The following is a 15695-nucleotide window of genomic DNA, read 5'->3' as shown; positions in this document are numbered from 1 at the left end:
ATCCTTTACGTCATTGTGGCACGGAGAAAGGGGCGTGGTTTACCGCGTCGGGCTCACCACGGCTTCTGCCCAGCAGGAAACACCTCACTTCTTCTAATTTCCTGCATCACATTACCCCAGCTCAGGCACGTCACGTGTCATAAAGGATGTGCACTCCCACCAGGAGAACCGGAATTGATTTACTAACGCAAGAGTAAAAATTTTAGATAAATTTACATCATAAAACTATGTATAACTAAATGTAATTACCTTGTGTCATATACACACACACACACATACATACACATATATATACACACACATATATGTTTTTTCTGATAAAGCTACAATACTTACTATAAAACTGGTAAAAAAAAATGTATTTAAAAAACCAGAAACATGACCATTTCATAGGCGAGGTGTTCCTAAACTGTATCTCTATGAGAAAGCTTATCCTCATTCATTTTACATATTTCCATTTCTCTTTCATGCTCACTTGATTATTACTGAAACTGGGTGGAACCCAGCCCATCACACAGCGGGCTAGGAGCTTTCTGCAGCTAATTTCGGCCCCGGGGCACGGCAGTTCACTCATCTCACTTTCTCTGCTTTTGAGTTTCCCTTGGTGTAGGACTTCCTGGGGTCTTGTACAGTAGTGACACTAAAGTGGCCTAACCTGAGGTATTTTAATTATTTTCCCTGTCTAAGGAACTGCTGGGGAAGGTCAACCTAATCTCTACCTCTTCTCAACATAACAGACTCTCTACAAATTGAGATTTGTAGATTTTAAAGGATCATGTTCTCCATTTCGTCCCGACAGAAATGCGTTTTCTTCACTGCTGATCAAGAGCCCAGAAGGCCCTAGCTGGGGAGGGGAAAAATTAAAGGCTTAATTCTAAGACTGTTGTCACCGCCTCGCTCTCATACTCAAAGGTTTTCCTTTCACTGGCCATATTCAGCCATGGTCCTTTCCAGTTTTGTTTGTTTGCTGTTTTGTGTTTTTTGTTTATTTGTATGTTTAAGTTAAATGCTGTTTTAGTAACTAAATTATATTCACAAACATGTTGCAGAAAGGCACTAAGTCTATTTTACTAATGATAGAAATATAGATTATGCACTAATCTACTTAAATATCATTTATAAAAATAATTATGTAACAAAAATATAATTTTTATCACCTTATAAACACAATACTTTCATAGACACTTCTTTTTGGGAAATGTTTGAGTGGCGGTATCTCTCCAACTTAAACATTTACCTTCTGCGACAGTTAGGGTGTGTTTTCTTAGTTAACACCCTGACAGAAAGACTAGACTCACATGTGTTTAAAACTAAAAACTAATCCAGTGCACTGTTTTATTTCACCACTGAGAATATTAAGGCTCTAACAGGCATTTTTGCTTGTTTATTTGCTTGTTTGTTTTTTACACTAATGGAAGGGGAATTCCTGGGAAGTTTTTGTGAACCAGAAAACATGCTTTCAATAGGCCAAAGAAAGAAAAAATGACAATAACATTATGGAATGTTAATAAGTTAGTCTATGTTTGGATTTTCACATTCGTTCTTTCTCAGTATACACAGAATAACTAGGTAATAGATTAACTGAATGGTTTTCAAACTCACATGGATAATATGATTATTGGGTAGTGGCTACCAAGAATCTGAGCAAGATTCTGAGTCTTCCCAATAGGGTCTGTGATTGATTAGCAATGTCCTCCCTGGTTCAGGAATGAGAGAAACAGCACATGTGCATTCTGTGTTACGGCATATGTAACCCAAAAGCAGATGGAACTGACTGGTTGTGAATACTATGGTTTAATTTTGATCATGACACTATACAGAGGGTTCAATTGTTTGATTAGCTTGATGCATTCCATTTTCATGTCAGTACAGTGCATGATTTAAGGGAGTTTTAAAGGTGCTTTTGAGAGTCAGAACAAGACAAATAATGTGTATCAGTGGCTACCTTGGACTGGCTAGATGAAGAATGGAAGTGGCTGTTATGCAATGACTTTCCGTGATCTCTGGGGACTGCCAAAGAAGGATATTGTTGACGAACAATTCTGAGAGTGTTTCTGAGAGCAGTTAACCAGAGAAGAGCCCTTACAGCTTGTTCTTGGAAGGTCTGCATTTAAAGTTATATACCAAATTTAAAAAATAAAAACATTGTAATGTACAGAGGGGGAAGCATCAGGGGATGGTCTCTGAGAATATCCCTTAAGTGTGGCTATTTTTTTTTTCAGTCTGTAAGTAATGAGGACACTGAAAATTGTTTCAGGGGAGACAAAAAGGATTTATAAAACATGTATTGTAAAATTGCCTTGGACACAGGGACAGTGAAAAGATAATGAATTCTTGCTAACCAAAGACACACACGTTAATAAGAGGAAGGACATAGCCAACTATTTGTCTCAAATGCTACATTTTCACAACGTGAAGGTCAATATGATAGTATGGACCTGGAGTATGAGTCAGAAATCGCGAACTTCAATTGTCGATTAGTCACCGTGTGATTTGGAGCAAGCCAAATGATGTCTCTGCACTTTCTCTCTTATAATGTGGTTTTTGGATTGACTGATCTCTAAAACACATTGGACTCTAAAACATGTTATGATGTGATGTAAGACAGGATAAACACCCACCTAAAGATAAACGCTGCCGGTCAGGAACGGCACTTGTTGGGAAAGGGAAAACTTGAAGACAAGGTTAAGGCAGATGTCAGCTTGCTGCTGTGCACCTTCATGGACTAGCAGTTTAAAGAAGATAGAGAAATTGCCTGCTGTTTCTCTTGGCCCAGATTGGTGCTGTGGAGGAGAGAGAACTGGATCAGGAAGGTAAAGAGGGACCCAGGGAGTAGACCCACAGGTTCTACTAAAGTTCTTCATGTATGCAGTGCTTCTCTGGGACAGGCACACCTGTGTTTCCTTCACGTAGGTGTGAAGTGACACTCCTCTCAGTGATGGAGCCATGGAAATATGACTGTCCCGCCCCCGCCTGCAGAAACATCTCAGGTTTACTTGTGGGACTTCTGACCCTGATGCTCATTTTCAGACTGCGTTTCGTAATCACTGCAGGCCGAGCCAAACCTTACCAGTGGCAGGGGGCTCTTGCATTCCCCCAGGATACCAAGGCAGAAAATGAAGTCACTTCATACAGTTGTAAGAATCTTAGTCTGGGTAGGAAAAATGAAAGTGATGCAAGAAGATATATATAAAATGATCAATAGTATTTAATTGTGGATTAAAAGTGTAAAAAATCAGACAGGGAATTTTTTTTTACTTAATTTTGACCAGTAAGCTGGAAGATTTCCATGTAGAAACACGTAGAATATGATATTATAATCGCCTCTTTTACTGTTTGTATTTGTTTTTCTGGTCAATAAAGGCCATAGTAAAAATGGTATATTTATGCATGTGCTTATTTTTCTAGGCTTGATTCCCTAGAAGACTTTAAAAAAAACATATAAGAACAAAAAGGAATTTTTTAATCTATGTTTATCATTAATTCCATCTTAGGCATAAGTAACGATGGTATATTTATGGAAAAAACAAACACTATTAAAAGTCAGAGAACAAAGCAAATATGACGAGGAATTCAAAATATGTTAAAAAAATAAAAAATCTTAAGAGAATGGTTGATAAGTATTGGAAATAACCCAGAAAGTAGAACAAAACATGAAAGATAGAAAAAAAGGACAGATAATAAAATAGAAGCTAGGAGATTTTTGGAATCAGTTCCAGAAATTCAATATTTTCATATAGACACAGAAAGAAAAGAGAGAGGTAGGAGAAGAAAACATCAAACAACTTGAGTGAAAAAAGACACATATCAGGGTTCAACATTGTAAAATTTCTGCATAGGGCTAAAGAGTACAACCTAAAAATCTCCCTAAAAAATTTAAAATGTTGTTAATCTGAAATTAGAATACCTTCATGCTTGTCACAGCAATATGGGAAGCCAAGAGTCAGGAATGATACCTTCCAAATTCCTAGGGAATTTCCCCCCAAGTGTTGCATTTATGTTTTGTTCAATAAGAAATCATCCCAAACCCTCAAATAGTGTATTTTGGTCACAAATCTGCAATTTGGATAAGACTCAGCAGGGTCTGCCTTCAGTAGCATGAGTAGGTTCCTTGACTGGCCGGGAGAACCCAGTTCCAAATGAGCTCACCCACATAGCTAGTGAGCTGATACTGGCTATAAGTTTCTCTCCTTGTGGGTGGATTGTATATACTCTCGAGTATACTGGCTGGGCCCCAAGAGCTAAGTTCCCCCTCACCAAAACCCTGTATAATCTTGTGTATCCTAGTTTTGAAGGTTACATGGCATCTCCGCCACCACAGTCATAAGGCTGTCCAGATTGAAGGGCAGAGAAGAGAGACCTCGCCTTTCTATGAGAGGGTGTCAAAGCCACATACTAAGAGAGTGTGAGGTGGAAGATAACACTTTAGCTATTTTTGGAAAATGCAATCTTCCACATCAACCTAGAATGCCATATTCGGAGAAACTATTAACTACAAGGGTTGAATGAAAACATTCTTTAGACATGTAGATGTCAGTTTACCTCTCATGTACTCGCTTTTGGGAAACTATAACAGAATGTGCTTTACCAACACATATGATCCATTACAATTCAGGGAAACCTGGCTCCATGGAGATACGAAGGACTCCCCAGGGTGGTGAAGGGTGACCTCAGAATGAGCGTTGTGTACCCCATAAAAACCAACTAGCCTAGATTAAAATAGTCCGTATGCTCTGGGTGTGAGATCTCCAAGAATACTCACCTTTACACTGTAACACGTTTGACTGTATGAAGGGAGATTTAACCCATTAAGGGGGAATTTGAGGCTAAACTACATGAACACACACACACACACACAAACTAAGTAAACAAAGAAATAACATAATCAAATTCAAGGAAACAAAAACAAAGAGTTTTCAAGAAGTGAAAAGTTTTCATAGTATACTACATGACTTAGTAGGGAATAATGTATATGTGCTCATGAAATTGTCAACGTGAAATACTTATATAACCAAACTTTTGTTCTACGCCTGTATTGTGCGAATGGGCAGTGTGCATAGGTGTGTAGGTATATGTGGATGGGCACTGGGGGAGATTAAAGAAAACCAAATCACTATCCTCTACAGTAGAATATTAATAGGTGTGTCTAAGTTTTTGGTTTTGGTTTTGTTTTTTAAATCAAGGAATAGGAAGTGTGCTTTCTGGAGATATTGATACTCAAATTTATTTTCAAAAGCTGGAAGCTATTGCACCTGAGAAATGGGCAGCCTGTTACAAAGCAAATAGGGAAGAGAGAAGGGTGACAGGGGAACAGAAAGGACATTTGTTTTCAGAAGTTTTATAAAACTATTTGATTCTTGAGAAGAAGGAGTAGGGAACCTACTTTTTGGCTTGGAAAGCACATCGTGGTCTTCACTTCCTGCAATTATGTCCATGTGTGTTGCCGGGATCTCCGGGAGGGAGAGCAGAGGAATTCCCTGTGTGGGACAAACACACCACCCCCGTTTCCTCCGACAGCAGCGCTCTACCAGGCTTCCCTGTGCACCCAGGGCTGGGAGGCGAGGCAGAGGCCTGCACCCCAGTCGTCCTCACTTCTTTCCTTCTGGCTCCATGGCCTTGGAGCAGAGACTTTCCTCTTTAAAAATGACTTTTGATAAATGGGGAAGAAATAACTATCACATCCAGAAAGCTAATCAAGTATCCCAGGAAATATGAATGTAAATAAAATATTGATTAAAAGCTAAAAGGATTTTAATTAGGTTACTTAGTTTAATAGTTTAATTTGGCAGAAACAGACAACTTGGACAAAGTTCTTTGTGTAAGCACATTTTAAATCACTAATTAAAATTTCAGATGGCAATCTGAGATTAGCAAGAGAATCTTCAAAGGCAAGGAAGATGTACATTTATTTTATTTTAAAACTCAAAGCAACACTGTGATGCTACATGAGGTCCTCTATATAAAATAATGTGAATTCTTGAACAGATTGTAATCCACTTTGAGTTATATACCATCTGTAATTAATTTATATTAAATAGAAAACTTAATTTAGTAACAAACATCACATGTATTATATTTTTATTAAAGAATCAAATCAACTATGTTTTTAACAGAAAAGATAAAATTGTCCTTCAGAGATATAATGTTATTACACAGAAAAATGGACTCTCACACATGTAAAACTTACAGCGAGTAAAATATTATTTATTCAGCCTGATTCAGTTAGTGCATAAACCATTTTGAATGGAGACATCAAGAGAAGATTCCCTATTAGGTAATTACATATAAATGTACTAAGCAGCACACATCAAGGTCAAAGCTAAGTCTGTGTTTATGTTTAATACTACGGGAAGGAATACGGGATGTATCAGTTAAGGATAGTGATGATAGAACAGACCACAGAGCCAGCCATACTTTCTGAATTCAAATCCCAGTTTGCCACTTACTAGTCACATGACCTTGAACAATTAGATAGCGCAACTGTGCCTCAGTTTCCACATTTATAGTTTCCTATAGTTATATAGGAATTATAATAATCATACCTAATTTGCAGGGTTATGAGGCTTTAAAAAGAATAAATTTCAAGCACTTAGTACATAAAGCTATGGAGTTTAATCAAACACACAAAAATGTTAGTTCTAAATATTTTAAAAACTTTGTCATTGGGGTAGTGGAATTGCAGAAAATGGAAAGTCTATGTTTTTATCAAGAGATGAAGAAAAATGATAAACATCATGAGCTTTTCTTTCACATGTAGTTGGATCCGTATCCCAACTCTCACGTTCAGTGGTTGTGTGTGCCTGGAGCAGGTTACTCAACTTCTCTGTGATTCATCTTCTTCTCGTATCAGTGAGGATAACCACACCTGGCTCAGGATGTTGTTGAAGAGCCAATGATACAATGATGTGAAAGCCCCATTCAAAGCCTGACCCATGAGAACTGTTCAACACATGTTAAGTCACTATCTCTTCTCTTCTGAAATAAATATAAAAGTAAAGGATACATACCTGGTGACCTGCCCCCAAAAAATTTACTGAAGTTCTGACTCATGATGTGGTTGCTTCCATTAATTTAACTTCTCTAGGAAGGACTTCAATGGATTCTGTAACAGCCACCGAAACACAGGAGGGCCCGCGTACGTCCTGATGGAATCGAAGCGCGTCACTCATTCATTACAGGGGAGACAGCATTTCCAATCATAGGAAGACTAATCATACTTATCAAAGAAAGTGGTGTTTGCATAAAAGTCACGCGCCATTTGTCCAAGTAATGGAACAGGGAGCCTGACATCCACTCTCCCTTACACGACTTCAGAAGAAGTGTCGAGGGCACCTTCTCCACTCCGTGGCTGTTTGTGACCTCAGTCTAGATATTTGATTGGTAGCACGTTAGAAACAGAGGCACGCATACATGGAACAGACGGACAGCTGTCAGAGGAGAGGAGGAATGGGGGGAACTGGATGAAAGAAGGTGAAGGGATTGGCCAAAGAACAAATAGGCATAAACCAAAGACACAGACAACAGGGTGGTGATGGCCAGAGGGAGGGGCAGCGGAGGCTGGGTGGAGATGGGCAAAGGGGGAAAGTGGGGACATCTGTAATAGTGTCAACAATAAAAACAAAGTAAGAAAAAGATATCGGGCTGAAATTTTTAGGGAATGCTAACTTCCAGATAGATTCCTCCATGCATTTCATTGATACTGCATGTGAACGAGGGTAAGGCCATTGGTTCCAGAAGAATAGTTAACGTATTTTCTATGACTAATAACAACAAATAAATAAACATGTATAGTGGCTCCATATCCCACTATCATTACCTTTTTTTAAAAATATAGGCCAGCAATGATGATGAATAAAAGCAGTGGAAAGTGAGGGGGAAACTTGTCTAAAATGGTTCAAAGAACCAAATACTTAATTTGGTTCTATGTTATCTTAATCCATAGTGTCATAAGCTAAGGAAGTGTGATTTGAAGACTGCATCTACCTATATTTCATTGTGTATAATGCACACTTTTTTGCCCAAAATTTTAGAGGGAAAAGTAAGGATGCACATTATATATGGGTAGTGCCTAAAATACCTTGTATCTATCTGTTCATGTGTTTTGTCATTATTTGTTACATGAAATTTCTGATACCATGATATGTTCAAAAATAAATCTAAAGATTCTTTATAATACAAAAAACAAGTGCTAAATATAAATAAATAAAAATTTGAATTAAAAAAGTAAAACAAAAGACTGTTCTGGAAAGTTTGGGCAAAAACCATGGGTGTGCATTATACATGGGAAAATACAGTATTTTAGCATAGCTCAAAATTTCTTTTCATCATTCAACATCATCCATTTCTGTTTCAAAGCTCCTGTCTCAACAGTGTTGGGACAAGCCACCTTCCCATAGTTTCCTTTTCTCAATCTTCAGTTAAGTCCCTTTCTAAGTAAGTGACCATTTCATCCTTTGAAAGCTCAGCTTGTGTTGGAACTTTGGAATTTTTGTCCCATCACTTTCTGTAACCATAATCTTTGCCACTCAACCAATCAACATATATTTTTGAACCTATGTTATGTGCCCAGGCCTCTGTAAGGAGCAACATAGAGGAAGAGAAATATTAGAAGGACCTATGACATCATGTAATGTATATTATAGTTGTATATTAATGTATGTATATTATACATTATAGTTGGATATACATATCCATGCAATGTATATCCTTAATCATGAGAGAAAATATAAGGCAACAAATATTAACATTTATATTAACATACATTAACATGTATTTCCATATAACATGGAATGTGAACAAGATGGCTGGTTAAAATATACTTACATGAGGCCAGGTCAGCTTTCAGGTTCCCATTACCTGGACCTAATTTTGAGTAACTTCACTCTTCCTCGCACACGTACAATGTGTAACGATAGAAATGAAACAGAACTCACCCATCAGGCACAGAAATCTCTCTTCATCATTGTGTAAACATGTGCATATTTCAAACTCCAGCTTCTTTTTGTCATTAAAAATACCTAACCATCCTTTCTTTCCCTTGGTGTGATAAAGCGGGTCCTGTGGGTCAGAACAACTGGTGAGCAGGTTTCATGATACAAGACAATCACTGGTCGCAAAGGCTTCTTTTCAGACAAAAGCTGTGTCCTATCAGCATTCAGTAAACCCTTGAAAAAGACGTAACCATGCACCACCAGGCTGTCTTTATCTGTCATTATCGAAGTTCTTCAATGAAACCTCTATCTTGGCAAAATGCGTCTGCCTTCCTTGGGAGGTCGTTTAGCACTGGAGACTAATCACACCTGCAATTTCTGGGCTTTATGGTTTTGCTCTCAGTAGCAACCAATGTTGAAAGGTATGTGTGTCAATTCTGTTCACCCTGATCCAAATAAGAAGGTTATTCAGCCAATATCAAAGCCAGTTTTCCCCCTACTGGATTAAATTTCACCAAATCCACTGTATCTCTTAATGGACTCTACCTGTTTTTCAATTTTTCTATAAAGTTGCAAATAATAATAATAATAAACCTTTAATTCCCATTAGGCAAGAGAATAATGCAATTTTAACTCAAACTCCCTTTAAGACAAACAGATAGGAATTGGTCCCTGGGACTGAAGTTATTCTTCAGTGAGCTACTGGATGGTTTGGTTTTTTTTTATTCAGTTACAACTGTCTGCATTTTGTCCCCTTCCCACTGGATGTTTTTAAATATTATCCTTTCCATCCACTCTACAGTTCTGTTTGAGGTTTCCAGTCCTCCTAGTTGCCAGTGGCACTTTGCTGATAAATCACAATGATGGTGACTACGGCTCCCCCAACAGAGGAGTTCTGTTGATTCATGTTTCCACGATGAACTTATGACATGAAATTATCAGTCCTATAACAAAGTGTAAGCAGTCCTTTTCCAGCTTCCCTAACCACACTTTTATTTGATTTTAACCAGTCATAGAATCTGACAATTGTTTCAAAGCCTGAATGCAAACAGGGCTTTTGTTTCTTGCATTCAGATGGTAATGTCAGGTCAAGGAGAAACCCTGTTGACTCAGCCGCTCTGCTGAGAATTGCAAGAGGAAACCTCGCAAGCAGCCTTTCCACCCGGAGCCCCAGACTGAAATGATGACACTCACTGAGCAGTGCCGTGGGCCAGGAACTGTTCCAAGGACTCTGCCTGTAGTGAATACAACTAATCTTCATACACCTTGACACGGTGGGTGTCGTTATCGTCACACCAGAGACAAGAAAATTAAGAGCAAAGAGAACATTAGGAAATACCCAAAAAATCTCTAGTAAATAATGGCAGAGGCATTTGTAGCCACGTCGCATAGCTCCGGAGTTAACTCCATCAGTCGCTACTCCGCTCTGAAACAAGATCTCTAAAGCAGACATTGGTTCTAGAAATGAGTGAAGTGGACAATTCCTGGTTATTTTTGCCATTCGGACACATTCCTGGTGGTGTCACATCTCCACATGTTGCCAGAAAAACCTGAAACCGGGATTGTTTATGCAAAATGTCTTGCTTTTAAAATGCTTTTCATACATTTTAAGTACAAATTGCGGAATTGCTGAGCCGAGGCCCACACTCATCTTGGCCAAGGCCCTAACCCATGTGAGAATTTCTGGTGGCCTATCAGCTCATTTCATTGCCCAATTACTAAAATGTTAGGAAAGTCTTCCTGCTCTTGTATCAAAAACTCCTTTTACTGTTTGATTCCAGGGATTTTAGTTCTGCCCTCTGTGGATACCTCACTAAGAAGAATCTTTCTTCTACAAAATACTCCTCAATTTTTGAACACAACTAACATAACTGCTGTATCTTCTGTTTCAAGTTTCACAGTCACACATGCCTTCAATGATTTCTGTGATGTGTTTTCACAACCGTTAGCTGGTCTTTAAATAAAGGCAAATGACAACCTTTATCAGGCAGCTGTTATGTGCTATTCTGATGGTCCGAATTCTTTTTTTGATGCATAATCCCCGATCATAAAAGTATTTTGAGTAAATATTGCCATAAATAATGTTACTTAACACACATGTATAACACATGCATGTTGATATGTATTTTATATATTTATAACACATTATGTATGTTGTTTTTAAAATTTTATAAGTATAGCACTATAATTTTCAAATATCTTAAACAAAGCACAGGATTTTTAGCCTAGGCACCACTAACATTTTGGGCCAGAAAATTCTTTGTTGGGGGAGGGGACTTTCCTGGGCGTTGTGGGAGGTTTTGCACATCGTCCCCACACTCTCCACAGATGACAGTGGTATCTCCCAGTTTTTACAACCAAAACCATCTCCAGACATTGCAAATGTCCCCTCAGGACCAAAGTCACTTCCTGTTAAAAAAAAAACTACTAATGTAATAAAATTATATAGGTTTCAGGTGTACAATTCTATAATACATCATCTGTATGTTGTACTGGGTGTTCACCACCCCAAGTCAAGTCTCCTTCCATCACCATTTATCCCCCTATTCCCTCTTCTACCTCCCCCAATCCCTTCCCCTCTGGTAATCACCACACTGTTGTCTATTCTATGAGAGTTTTTTCTTAATTTCTTCACTTTTTTCACTCAGCCCTACAAGCCCTCTCCCCTCTCGACAGCTGTCAATCTGTTCTATCTATGAGTCTGTTTCTATTTTGTTTGTTAGTTTGTTCTGTTCATTAGATTCCACACATGAATGAAGTCATATGGCACTTGTCTTTCTCTGAATGTCACCTTAAAACTTCAATAAAAAAGAAAGAAACTACTGATTTAGGGTGAAATTTATCACTCAATGTTGTAGGTATAAATCCACAGTTTAGACGTTCTTCTGGATGATTCTGAACTCGTTCACCAGCTTCTTGCAAATTTGCTTACATCATTATTGCCTTTATCTTTTAATGTAGCTGATGAGCAGTTTATGCTGGGGACAGAAGTGTAAGCTCCTCCATTTTCCTGGTTCATCCATCATTAGTGCTCTTTTGATCTGGTGTCTCTTTGGAAAAGCTTTTTCACGTTCCTTCCCAGACCCATTCAACTGGGTCCATTTAAATCAAAGTATGTCTCAACCCACCCGAAGAACGTGAGACTGTGGGCACAAGGATGGAACTTGTGCTCCAGCCCCACATATGACCCATGGTGTGTGACATGGGACCAACTAACGTCTGGTCCCAGGGAACACATCTGAGGCAGTGTGTAGAATACATATCACATTTAATTAATTTTTTCTCCGTATACAGTGTAAATATTAATAGCAGCTCTAATATTTTACCTTCACCCCAAAGTATATGATTTTGCTCCTCCCTGGAATGCATAGATCCCACTTCGGAGACCACTGCACACAGTCATAGGTCTTCCAGGAACATGACTTTCTTTATTTCAGATTGGACAAATCCCACTAAAATAAGGAACCAAAACTAGAACACAAAGTGCTTCTAATTAGTGAGAGGGTCCAGAGAACTCCCCCTTGTATTTATACCCCAACCTCCTCATACTGCAGTGTCCAGGCAGCTGGACAACAGGCTGGTTCACACTGTGCTTGCAGATAGAGATTCTTCGCTGACCTGCCTTCCTTTACAGAACAACCTTAACCTTGAAGCCAGACTTCATATCCTTAGAACCCTTCCCTAGTTTATTAAGACCTTTTCAAAACTGTATTTATAGTTGCATTAGACTTCTGCTCCTTTTACCTGCCTAGCATCCATGCCCCTTCCTTTTCATCCCAACCACCTTTGCCCCCTCTGTTCACGTGATGGGTGCCAGAAAGGACACAGACCCTTGCTGGACAAGTTAATTGTTCTTGGCCCTTGGAATGTGAACCTTTGAGTGGCCCAAAGATAAAACTACTGTAGATTTCACACCCCTGAGCTCCACACTGATTACAACGTCCATTCTTTACTGTACTCAGATTGCCAGGGTCCCCCTGACCCTTATCCTTTTCAACACTCATTATTCTGTGTCTCATTCGATTTTATAAGCTGCACTAAAAGCAAAAGTTGGCATTTTTTTAAACCTAGTGGATGTGAGCTTTACATATGTTAGCTCTCTCTGAGTTTTGTACTATCCCAAAATATGATAATTATATCTTCTATATCTTCAACCAAAATACATTGCTGGAGCAGGATTGTTATGCCTGTACTAGACTCCTTAGATTTGGATATACTGACTGTCAGTGAACAAAAATTTAAACTAATTACAATAGCTCACATTTGTTGAGTGCTTATTGCCTGTTAGGTCCTATGTTCTACGCTTCGCTTTTTAGATAAAGTACATTTTGAAATAATTTTAGATTAGAAAAATCTAATTTCATTAGAAGAGTTACAAGAATGGTATAGAGAGTTTCATATTCCCTTCGCCCACTTCCCTAATGTTAGCATCTTACATAATCATGCACATTTGTCCAGACTAAGAAATTAACATCAGTGCATTGCTAGTAACGAAGCTGCAGGCTTTATTTGGAATTTACCAGTTTTTCCACCACTGACCTCTTTCTGTTCCAGGATCCTATCCAGGGTCCACACTGCGTTTAGAAATGCTTTGCTTTTACTACTTCATGATTATGCATGAGATAGGTACAGTTTCTCTATTTTACAGATGAAAAAACCGAGACATAAAGAAGTTAAGCAGTTGGTCAAAGTCGCACAGAAAATAGCAGAAACTGGGATCTGAACTCAACAGCTGGACTCCACAGCCTTTGTTCTTAATCCTCATGCTGTGCTGCCACTTAAAAAAAAAAATTCACGGCGTTCCCTGCTACCCCACCCTAATTCTAGCTGTGAAAGGGGGTTTAGTGTGTGTGTTCTGCTCTGAGTGGACTTCTCTCAGTCAGAGATTACCACAGCCCTTCCGTGGGTGCATAACCATTTCTCGAATAATTCTTTCTCCCGTTCTGCTGATATTAGTGTCAAAAATCAACATGCTTTAGTACACAGAATTGACATGTTGAAAATCAAATTTTTTTGCCCATCTGCATTTTTCTAGCACAGAGCTTTTCAAATTTAATGTGTATGTGAATCACAGGATATCTGGTTGAAAGGCAGGGTCTGCAGGCTGGCGGTGGAGCCTGTGAATCAGTATCGCCATCAGGGTCCAAGGTGACGTTCAGGCCGCTGGTCTACAGAACAGACTTTAGGCGGTGAAACCCTCAGCCTGTCCTTCTCCATCTTTCCTCAGATGGGCCCTGTTTCTTCTCTCTGGCGGTACTTTGGAGGGCAGTTAGCCCGGGCTCAGAGAAGGCACTGGGTAAAAAGGACCTGGGCTGTTTTGTAGGATCCTTTCCATTTAGTTCAGGCACCGTTTTATTTAAATACAGTGTGTCCAGTCTGTAACATTTGAATGCCTTTTTATTTATAGAAATTACTAAAGCAAATACCTGTTTACTCGTTATTTTATGTTGTTCTCTGTCATGGGTTAATGATCGTTCCTGTTGGCGATTCCCACCTTTCATTCTCTAAATCCACCCAGAGGCGTCTGAATTGTTAGGAACGTTTCTATCAGCCTCAGTTTACTCTAAAGCACTGACGTCCTTGCCCTAATACCTGCTGAGTTTTGTCACTCATTTTGCATCTGCATTAGGCCACATACTTTTTCATTCTTCCTTCATGTACAGCGTTTTAAAATCAGAGTGGGTCAAAAATCCACATTTCTTTTTACTTGGCCTACCATTCCAGACTCCTTCAGACTTCTTCCTTAATAGAACATTTACAGTTGTAGTAATGTCTTGTCTTTTTCTGTTTCTTTGTTCCTGATTTGCTTACTTTAAGAATTACTTTTACTTTCTCCTATTACTTTAGAATCTCTAGCTAGTGGAAACATATTTTATATATGTGTGTATATTTTAGAATCTTTTGAAATTTGCTTTTATAAAGTCTGCACCCGAATCCAATATACTCATTATGTTCTTATTGATAATTACCAACCCCAAGGTGAGATCATTTCTTTCTTCTAAGTCTCCTGATTTTCAGACTTCCCCCTCTCCACATCATGTCCTTCTTTGTAGGTTAGAATTAAATCCAGACTAGCAGTTTTCAGCACTGCTTCCTTTACTTTCTGGAAGATGAAAGCACCAGATCTTCCTCTGGGCTAATGATTTGCATACTTTAGATTTTTTTTTTTAATGGAAGAAATAAAAAAATAATAATTCAGGCCCTGCTCAGCAGAGCTGACCCAAGCAGGGATGGGGACAGGCAAACGTGCTGGAAAAGCGCTGTGGCTCTGAGGGTGAGTCTGAAGGGGACAGTGTCCCCGCCGTTGACAAGTCCGGAAACAGCTCTGGGGCCGTCGTGCTGTCACTTTTCACAGTTGCGGAGGCAGCTGCCGTGTTGCCGGTCAGAGTTGCTCTGTTCAGTTAACCGTTGTTCAGATCAGGCTGCAAACAGGATTCTGGGGGCAGAGAATAAGCCGTTCATAAATAAACAAATCATAGGGGAGGACAGATAACGATACCATAAAATCGGTTGTGAGATGGAAAAGGAGCTCCATCCACCGGTACTAAAGAGCTCGAACTCACACGTTACAGAAAAACAGGGTGAGTCCTTGGGCATGGTGTGGTCAAAGCGACAAGGTTTCAATGATGGAAAGTGATTGCCTTGGTTTTGGGGTGAATGAGAAGAAAAGCTCATCATATAATCTAACAAATTGTTGGAATAGTCCAAGCATACTGTTTTGAAAGCCTGGACTATGATTATTAATAGAAAATGGCATAAGAGGAA

This window comes from Desmodus rotundus, chromosome 2, assembly GCF_022682495.2.
Source record: "Desmodus rotundus isolate HL8 chromosome 2, HLdesRot8A.1, whole genome shotgun sequence".
Lineage (NCBI taxonomy): Eukaryota > Metazoa > Chordata > Mammalia > Chiroptera > Phyllostomidae > Desmodus > Desmodus rotundus.
Note: the sequence above shows the minus strand (reverse complement) of the source record.